Source organism: Amblyomma mixtum, chromosome 3, assembly GCF_055824585.1.
Source record: "Amblyomma mixtum isolate Tamu chromosome 3, ASM5582458v1, whole genome shotgun sequence".
Taxonomy (NCBI): domain Eukaryota; kingdom Metazoa; phylum Arthropoda; class Arachnida; order Ixodida; family Ixodidae; genus Amblyomma; species Amblyomma mixtum.
The window spans coordinates 122,906,115-122,916,580 of record NC_143014.1 but is presented as its reverse complement, the minus strand read 5'-3'; the positions used below and the strand labels follow the sequence as shown (position 1 = coordinate 122,916,580).

General features: G+C 44.4%; 1 protein-coding gene across 1 annotated transcript in view; it reads left to right on the top strand.

Annotated features, from left to right (window-relative positions):
* Positions 1 to 8,792, top strand: part of LOC149351673 (stomatin-like protein 1) — a 45,844-nt gene extending 37,052 nt beyond the window's left edge. The window contains exon 10 of the mRNA XM_089581021.1: positions 4,763 to 8,792. The gene's annotated coding sequence lies outside the window, so the exon portion shown is untranslated. The remainder of the gene's footprint in view (positions 1 to 4,762) is intronic.
* The last annotated feature ends 1,674 nt before the right edge of the window (positions 8,793 to 10,466 follow it).

The following is a 10,466-nucleotide window of genomic DNA, read 5'->3' as shown; positions in this document are numbered from 1 at the left end:
CCAGTCTCTCACACCATTATTCTTGGCTTTGCAACATGCAGCAGGATAGGCTGCGTGCAAAGTCCTATGCTTTTTATTACAGTTCATTATAGACAGTAATGCATTTTGGTTTCATTATTATTGAAATCAGGGTGAAGAATGAGCATAAACAAGCCACATACCAGTTAAGGCTGCAAAATGGTCCCGCAGGACGTGTTTTTATAGGGCTGCACTCAAATGCAGCACGATTATACATAGAAGCAAAAGGGAAGATGCTACTGCAGTGTCCCTTCTGTTTCACAAAAGCTACACATCTGTAGGAAGGCGATTTCTACAAAAAAAATTTCCCCGTAATATAGTCCCTAGCTGGATTCGAACTTGCACCTGCACAAACAGAGCGCAGCTTCGTTTCCAAATGCCTTATGACATATTCCAGTCGGCAATCCGGAGTACGTTTTCTTGCTCCATGAATGGTAAAGCTCGCTTTAATGGGCAATTTGGATTCAAATCCTGAGTTCTTCAGAGACAGATTTCGTACTCCTTTGTGAATTCAGGGCTCTACTTCGGATCGTCAACTGGAATACAGGAATATGACCACTTGGCTATCACCACAGTGTCTCATGAAACACATTTTAGATTGTCGTTTTCATTATCTTTCATCCGTTAGTTTATACTTCGAAATGCTCAGTGGCGTTGCCACACAGTGGAGCTGAATAAGTCAGGCGATAGAAAGGCTCGCCTATGTCCCCAATAGAAGCTTTATGTAGCCGCACACTAAGATGAAAAGGCACCTTAACACATTGCTAAGGCCAAACAATAGCGGATGAGTGCTATGGTGCCTTTAGTAGTGAGGGTAGGATGCCTCGATGCAGGAACACTGTATCGAGGTGTCCCAAGTGAGGGACGCTGAGCGCGCTGCCTAGCGCAGAAAAGTTAAGCAGCTGAATGCGGCGGCACATAAACCATCAAAAGCGCCAAGGGACGCGGGCGCATATTTTATATGGAAGAGGAGAGGAGAAATAAGGTAGGGAAGCCATGCGTGCTACCCGGAAGCATGTGAAGGCGGTAGCAGCTGCACCTTTCCTGCAATGCATTTCATGCTTGCACATTGTCTAGACGGCTGAGCAGACATTTTTAAGCATGAAATGCTTTTAGCTCCCATTCACAGCAAATCCAGGCAAACGTGAAACCAAACTTGTCTCAAGAATCACAGTGTTTTCCGTCCAGATGGTATCCAGCCGAAAAAAAAATTCACCCACAATTATGATACTTCCTAATGTGAAATTTGAGCACAGCTCTTTAGGTGCTTTGATTTTGCATGTGCTTCTTTGAAGCTAGAACTACGACACGGGCTGACCAACGGCACTATATGCCCTTGCGTTTGTTTGTTGCTTTACACCAAAGCAGGCACGATAGCGTCCACAGTACAAACGCATCACCTTCCCACTGAGGCTCGCGTCGGCGGTGCTGAGCCTCTACTTTGGCAGCTTGTTTAGCAGCAGCGCCAGACGATGCACTTCCACCAGTTGCGTCGCTCATTGTCCAGAAAGAATTGCCTGAGACCACTTATGCACTGAAGAAACAGAAGTTTCACTCCGCTACCAAAGCTGATGCATTAAGGGGGCTCTGAAAGGGGCTCTCAATAATGTTGTGGTATGCCTAGGATGTTAACGGATGCTGCTTCATAAATATCCTCCAGCAAAAATTTTTTTTATGTGTTTTGTGGAAGCTGAGTTATCTGTAGTTAAATTTTATATTTCTGCATTTTCGTGCCTTTCTCTCTCCTCTCGTTACTTTTGCACACTGAAATGTCGGCGCTCCCTCGCCAGCCCAACACCCTCTAGAGAATTTAACAAGGCCTGAGCAGGGCCTGAGTACCCCTCCCATGACGCCATGAAAAGAGGCCCAGAGTTGCCACCACTTATGGTCGAGTTTAAGGAATCGCGACTGGAATCAACTAGCAGCAATAAGCTTCCATTTGTCAATCCACATTTTTTCTTTAGCTAAAATGCTGGAATGAAGAGCAGACACTTTACGCGGAATTTATTTAGAGGCACTAGCCGCAAACCAGCTGTGCAAAGATTGTTTAAACACTGATGTCAGCACCTCTATTGCATTGCGCTTTCTCATCTGTCTCAGTAAATGTTTTTCTTTATGCATTACTTGAAATTAATTTACCAATATTTTAAAACTTTCCTTTTTTTCCACCTAGTTTTATGGAGCGGAGCGATACTGAAAAATTAAACACTCTCGATTAGCTTCACAACTGGATATGTATATTTGTATTGGGGACACATGTATTTGTTTTAAGATTATATTTTAAATGAATACGATCGCTTTTGTGACAGATACATACATTGCCACAGTTTACGTATTTACAACATAGCAAGTGGGTTTAGAAGTTGACATATAAAACACTCATGTTGCTATATACGAAAGAACCGCTGCCTTATTCCGCAGAGTTTCAGCTTTTCTCTTTTTTCTTCTGAACAATTTTTGTTTAGAAGGAGGTGACAAGAAGTGATACATGGCCTTTGTGTTGATGGCATTATTGTCACTTATGACACACGCTACCCTGTAGCCAATTTCTTCCAGTCCCCATATTACTTTTCTCAGCAACTGGTGCGAATACTCTGATTCGGCTTTTTGGACAGGGATGATGTGAGCAACTTCCTTAAATTGGCACAAGAGGCTCTGCACCATAAAGACAAGTGCTGATTACTGCACCTGAGCTGTTCAGAGCAGCACCTGTAATATTGCCTCCTTTATAGTCGAAATAAGGCTTGATGTGAATTTCATCTATCATCAGTGTCACAAAACATAGGCGATCATTCAAGTCGGTGATTCTTGCGGCCATGTACTGGAGGAACGATTCACTCTGATGTTCGATTTGAGGATTCATGCCATACGATGAGCATATTGAGTGAGTGGTGACTAGGTGCGGCAGAGTCGTGATTCGAGATCCGCGGATATATTTGTATGCGTGAGGTGATACAGTGAAGAGTAGACAGCAAAATATCATGAAGTCGGCTGAGTAATGTCTTCGAACTTTCTTCATTGAGAGTAGCTTCAACTGCTCACTAAGAAATTGTATGGCATTGGTGCTTTCATCTGTGGGCGAAAAAGATAACTTTTCCAGGAGGAGAAGAATCTGCTTGCTGATGTCGTCGTTGGCAGATTCAGTACTTTGATTGGAAGTCGTCACTGCTTTTTTCAATAATCTCAAGTGGCTCCATCATTGCTTTCTTGCTGTTTGCTACTGTTGGGATTGAGAAATTGGTGCCTAGTTTCGTTATCGGCATCTTTACGAAGTTAACTGTCATGCTATGGTCAGCTTTTACTGCAACTGAATATTTGATGCATGGAGCTTCGTCTTCAATGATGTGCACTAAAATAAGGTGTTCACTTCCTTCAATAGCATGCCAGAATGCAGACCTTTTGCTTGCTAGATATTCGGTCAAGTCTTTTAGGTTTAAAATCCTATCCGCTTCCTGCTTTTTGCAGAATACTTCAGCTGACTCTTCAAGCGCTTTCCTCAAAGCAGCAGCCTCAAGATGCATGCGCTTCGAGTCTGGGTCATCCCTTGAGGTGCTTGTCTTAGAAATATAACACGGGCATCTCTGAAACTTAGATGGGATTGCGCCTGGGCAAAGGCGCTGATGCGAAAGTGTTGCAGTGGTGGTGTGCCCTGTAACCTCGTTGATGTGGGAGGCCTCTCGCACGATGTCTGCCTCAAAGAAGTGAAGCTCGCAAACCTAGAGGGAAGTTAAATTTTTGTTTAAATAGCAGCTGTAACTTGGCAAGAGAGTTTTCTTGAAAATCGGCATTCGCTACATACAATGCTAACCAGCTGTCCAGTTTAAATACACTTTTTTTTACAATGCATGCACATAAGTTTATCGTTTTTTTCAAAAGTAACTATTCGTTGAAGAAGTTTCGAACATCTTACCCTGGAGTGCGGTGATACGAAGTTCGCTCGTGGTATTGCCCTAATCCAGGCATTCTGTTCTCTTTCATCCTCAGGAAACTTGACAATGTGGTTTTTGGGACCTGATTTATGATTAGTATGGCAGTTGGGCACGCAGCACTTGTTAGGCATATCCTAGCAGAAGCGTAATCCACATTCCACTCCAATGATGGCACTATAGAACAACGTCTCGATGGACACAACCGCACACGCAGCACAAGATGTAGGCTCTGCATGCACAGTCAACATCTAGAAAAAAAGTGCGTTCGGAAGCAAGTCGCGGCATGCCACGACTTTCCCAAGGCAATGATGGGAGTGTTACGTGTTTCCAGAACCGATCGCATTGTTGTCGCCGTTGTCCCCCAGGAGGCCAGGAGGCGGCCTTAAGTTCTGTAGAGGGTGTTGGCCGGCCCCACCCTTGCACCTCCGCCGGCTGCCAACGCACTGGAGTTCCGCAGGAGGCGGAGCTTCCTATCGCAGCCATGGATAGCTGCATGACGTCAGAAAGAGTTGGCATGGCAAACCAATGATAGCCCTCCGCTGCTGACATAATGAGTGCAGCATGACGCATTGCACGCAGATTCGGGCGAAAGCCCGGCATTGATGGTTGCCTCGAGACGTGGAAGCGCGAATTTTTAAAAATGTATTGTAAATGAACGGCTCGCTTTTGAGGTCTTGTATGTGGCATGAACGCTAGGTGGCCTATGCTCTACACAATGCAAGCGTATTATAGCCAACCTCAATTTAAACACCCTTTTCAGGGACCCTTTAACATTTGAGCTCAACGATTTCTCTTCTTGTCTTTTCGAAATCCAGGGCCTGTTTTTTCCTTCGATGAAGCCAGACCAAGAATGCCACATGCTCTTAAATAACCAAGCACGAAATTTCTGGAAGCGGGTGGCTGCGCCGAGAAAAGGGAGTAGGCCAGCGCGCATAGAGCTACGTCTCCCTCCAAGACTTCTGGAGAGGACTCGAACTGTCTTGAACCGCAAGTCCGTGGTGCCGCTTTGCCAAGGTGGCAGGGAGAGGAGGACCTGGACCATGAGCTGAGACACGCTCCAGAACAATCTTTTCCTTCTTTTAGAGCTCTACTCAATGCAAAACTCTGTCTCTGGATGACCTTGAAATAACCTGCCTACCATATAGCTGCAGCGTTACTGTATGTATGCTACATAAGGTGTACCATGTCTACAAGGTTCACCATGACCACCCTGGTCCACCATGATAGCATGGTACGTAATTTGACCTTGACCTCAGATCACCCCAAAAATTTGGCCTCCCCCCCCCCCCCAAAATCGATCTGTAGCCGTGACTGACAGCACCCAACTCAATGTTGATCTCCAAATTTGGCCTGGACTACCCCCGAAATTTGACCATGGCAGATTATATTTGAACCAAATTATCGATGTTTAGCCATAATTGACCGCACTCAGCACGGCGCTGACCTCCAAATTTGGCCCGGATCATTTCCAAAATTTGGGCCTGGCCAACCCCGCAAGTTGACCTTGGCCGATATGGAATGTCCAACCATAGTTGAGCGTGCCCGATGCGATGGCGACCTACAAATTTTGCCCTGCCCATTTCTAAAATTTGGCCTTGGTGATTTGGCAATGCTTGCGCACTAATAGGTTTGACGAAGTTCAAGCCCTGATAATTTTTTCGCCGCGCGCCCTGCCTTCACACTGCCTCCTTGCGCTCTCTTCACTATCGCCATGTTAACACTCCGCAGCGCTCTGCGTTCACTCTTTCATCCGCCGATGTGTAGGCGTTCAGGGTTAGGCCGACAACGACGCTGAATGCATGGAAGCTCTAAATATTGCTAAATGTTTACGCTATGCTAGGTAAATAATGAAACTAAGCAAGAGGGGGGCCTTGGGTAACAGGAAGAGCAACAAGTCATGGGCATGAGCAGTGTGTTCAATCTGCAGCGCGTACTCCTTGGACCACGGGTGCCCTCAGGCTACGCACCGTCGTAGTCACTTGGGAGTAGGCGACCATGGGTTTCCAACTGGTTCCAGTGGGAATGGTGTCCCATTTGGAAGTCCAAATGGACTCCCAATTTAACCAATCGAGTTTCCAACTGGTTCCATTTGGAATGGTGTTCCAAGTGGTTAGTCCTAATGGACTGTCGAATTTGTTCCAGTTAGAGTTGTTGCTGCAATTGGACAATCTAAATAGAATGCCCGTTGTACAAAGCAATAGTATTGGTAGGTCACGTCCCAATTGGATGCTCAGTTGGATCAGTCTTTGCTGACTGGTGATCCCAGTTGGAATTCCAATGGCACCCAATGTATCCATGCATGTGAACATTTGCACATTTGACAAATAAGGCAAAACTAATATGGTTCTGCCCTCAACTTAATCTGCTAAATTGTATACTTTTGTGCTGCAGCTGTTGGAATTAAATAACTGCACTTAACAGCGCGCCACTAGCCCTAGCATGAGATGTCCCATATAGAGGGTATATAAGTGGGATCAAAAGTATGTTCTGTATACATATGGCCCTAGTAGCACAGATTGCTGCTGGAACATTGCAGCAATATTACCTTTTTAGGGTGCATTAATGTAGATAGTGTCCTCCTTTGCCAACATCAAGACAACATACATAAAAAACATTGCTGCAACATTTTTCGCGATGTTGTGTCCACATATGTATAACATTGCTGCAACATTGCCACAGTGTTTCATAACATTAATGTAACATTCTTGAAAAGTTCAGCAACCCTGCACAAGCATGCAGGCCTGCCAACTGGTAAGCTCTACAACATATCATCGAAGAAACGGAGCAGCGCCAAAGCATTGAACAACTTATCATAACACTTTGCAAGGACCAACGAGAGCAACGGACACTTGAGCTCCACAGTGCAGTACAACATGCAACTCATCCACTCACCTCCGAGCGCATAACATAGAGTCAAGCTTATATAGCCTTCCCTGAAGGGTGTCCCAAGGGTGATAGTGGAGAATAGGTAATAAACAAGTGGTGCATGGTGCCCCACTGCCCTGCAATGGCAGGTGGTGCCACCGGTGGGGCTTGTGAGACCCGTGTTTGCTCTTCCCTAGCAACCTCTCGTGGCCAATCATTAATTTAACTGCACGCCACCTGCCATATGGTGCACAGTTTGCTCACAACCGCAGTGGGCAGGTTCTGATGACACCGCAAGGCTGCGTGACCTAGGTGTATCAGCTGCCTTCTAGGTTCCTTTTCTGGGGATTCTTTGTGGATTTTTCGCTCACGTTCATCATGCTGCATGACGACGACACCAGATTTTCTGTGACATGAACTCCTTAACGCTATCACATTAAAATGTTGTTACAAGGTAGAGCATACCCCAGCAGCAGTCCACACAAATATTTTTTTTGCACTGTAATATCTCTCAAATTGTGTACTTTGCGCTGCTTCATTGGGTGGTAATTTTTTCTAAAATTAGTTTGGTTCTTGACACCGTAGGTTTAATTTGGTTTGAAAAATGATGATAAATTTGTGAACCATTCCTGAATTCAGGCGCACTCACTTCCATTACAAATGCAGTCTCTTTTTAGCAAACTTTCTTGACGTACTACTCAATTGTAGTCTTTTTTTGTTTTTTTTGCAAGACAAAACTTTCATACTGGCCTTTTAGGAGGAGGAGAAATAAGAGGAAAGGCAGAGAGGTTAACCGGAAGAATAATTGGTTTGCTACCCTACACGGGCTGGCCTTTCAGAGTGCTCCAAACCATTAGTGATGAATGGTCAATAGTCAGCATTTTCTAACTAAGCTGCTTTATTTATGCAATCTATACCAAGCACAAACCAACAGATTTAACTGCAAAATTCCATTACAAATCATCAGTTGAACATCATTGCTGCACAAATGGTGGAAAAAGCTGTGCAGGTTGAAAAGCAATAGGAATTCATTAGGCAAAGTTTTGCATTTAAAGGGGTACACAACTTTTGGCAAACATTTTTTGAAACGAAAGCTCCACTTATGTACAAAACTTGAAGGTCATGTTATGGCGCAGGTGTGCCCTTTAAGTGGCCGCCTTAATAATAAAAAGATGAAAATTGTGGTGTAGGTGGGAATCGAAACCGGGCCCAACATGCGATACAGGTCGCTTCCACTCCGCCACAACTGTTTGCTTCTTTATTGCATGGAAGTACACCCACCCTGACAGACTTGTCCAACTTAACCAAGTCGCATCACGCAACCCGTCATACACAGTCACACCAGCATCCAGCTCTCACTTTGTCAGCCCATCAAAATTCTGGGAGACACACGCATGCATCAAGGAAAGGGAGCCAGGCAGTAGGGCGATATCCTGCCTGTTCGACTCTTGAAAGTGAATAAAGGCGCGTCTTTCTTTTTTAATGGGGCCCGTTTAACATCCCAAAGTGACTCGGGCTATGAGGGACACCATAGGGAAGGGCTCCGGAAATTTCGACTGCCTGGGGTTCTTTAACGTGCACTGACATTGCACAGTACACGGGCCTCTAGAATTTCGCCTCCATCGAAATTCGGCCACCGTGGCCAGGGATCGAGCTCGCGTCCTTCGGGTCAGCAGCCGAGCGCTATAACCAGCCGAGCCACCGTGGCGGCCCCAAGAGGCGCGTCTAGTGAATGCACAGATATCTAAGAAACGTGTCTTTGATATATACGTACTGAGGTGTGCATGAATAATTTAATCATCAGCATGTAAATTACAGATATCCCAATTAAGCCAGTAGCAAAAACCTGGACCAGCAAGCCTAGTGGATCATCCAGCCAGTCTGCAAGTTACTTGCCGCCACCGGAGCCCTGGACTAAGGGCCCTGACCACCCAGCTCCTGCAAATTAATCTATGCTGATTAAAAGTTTTCTATCTCTCTCTCGCTCCAAAGAATTTTCTTCGTGTATGGCATGCAGTCGTAGTGTCATCATGCGGCACCCACTGAAACCCCTACACACAATGTATGGCAACAGTCCAGCAGATGGCGCGCGTCTAGTGAATGCACAGATGTCTTAAAAACGTTTCGTCAAGTATATATGTACTGAGGTGTTCCTGAATAATTTAATGATGAGTGTGTAAATTACAGATGTTCAATAAGCAAGTAGCAGAGTTGTCCGGAACCAAGGAGTCTGGAACACACTCAACGTTACGACGCCAAGCCACGTCTAGTTGCCCGATACACCACAGCTTTTGCTCTAACCAGGTTCAACAATAGTTAAACCACAGCTAATTTTTATTTCTTGATGTATTTACATAAATTTTTTTTAGTATATTACAAATAATCGCATGGCTGCTGGCACAAAATTTCACTGCTACATCTCCAGAAAATTGTTTGAATCTTGTGAAAAGGCGACGAAGTTAAGAAAATGTGGCAGAACGCTGGTAACTTTCACTGCATTCCTACTAGCATGCTACAGGTCAATTTAGGCATTCCTGTAATTTTTTTCCGCGAAACAAATTTTTGTTTTGAATTTTTTGCAATGCAGCGGCCATTGATTTATGAGAAGAAAATTTCATTCAAGAAATTTAAAATTCACAAGTTTGAAAAACAAAGAATGTCTTGACCTACACTATGACAACAGAGAGAAACGCCCGTTGTTCGAGCATTTCCTTGCAAATGCAAAGTCACTACGGTTCATGAGAATTTTTTTATAGAGTAATTTCCAGCTAATTTCAGCAATGAATCTTTGGGGCAGCATAAAAAAAATGAGGCAAGGCATAAAAACACAGAATTTTAAAAAAAATCAGTTTTTCGGAGATTTTGGAGGATTTCAAAGTCTCATCCCTCCTTATCTTTTGGCTCTGTTAATGCAGTCTATATCTAGTACAAACCAACAGATTTAACTACACAATTCTATTAGAAATTCTGTCAGTTGAAGAACATCATTACCACACGAACAGTGGAAAAAGCTGTCCAAGTTGAAAAGCAGTAGGTTCTCTTCTGGGACCAGTAAGTCCCAACAAAAAACTACTTTGCTTTCCGTTGGGAACAACATACCAGAGAACCAGTAAGCGCCCAGCTGGTGCAGTAGGTCCCAACACAATATCACTTTGCTCTCTCAGTGCCTCTCTATTTGACCGCCACGCTCACATGACAACCTAAGCTTCCAGATGGGCCCAGGTGAAAATTCGTTACTCTTAATCCAGTTTGCATAGGATTAAACAAGAATCTGCAGGAAACTTGGTTTCTGTTTGCTTTATATTGCGATGTATGGGTCCCAGCTTGGAGCTTCCTGGTTCCCTTGAGGGTGCGGATGCCACAGGAGAGAAAACTGGCTTTGTGTTGGAACCTAATGATATGAAAAATGGAGATTTATCATTGGCTAAAGTATAAATTCTAGCTGATAGCAAAAAATCAACCTGGGCAACAATTCCTCTATGGAGCAGGAAACAGCAGGTGCTTTCAGTCACGGCAGTACACTGCTGGCAGTACACTACTGTACACACAGTTATTGCTGTAGAAGTACAGGCACCAAATTTTGGTACTGTGTTCTTTCCTCGGAACAATCCTTAATATAGGTAGAAAATTTTGTAATTGTGTTAGTTAGTTATA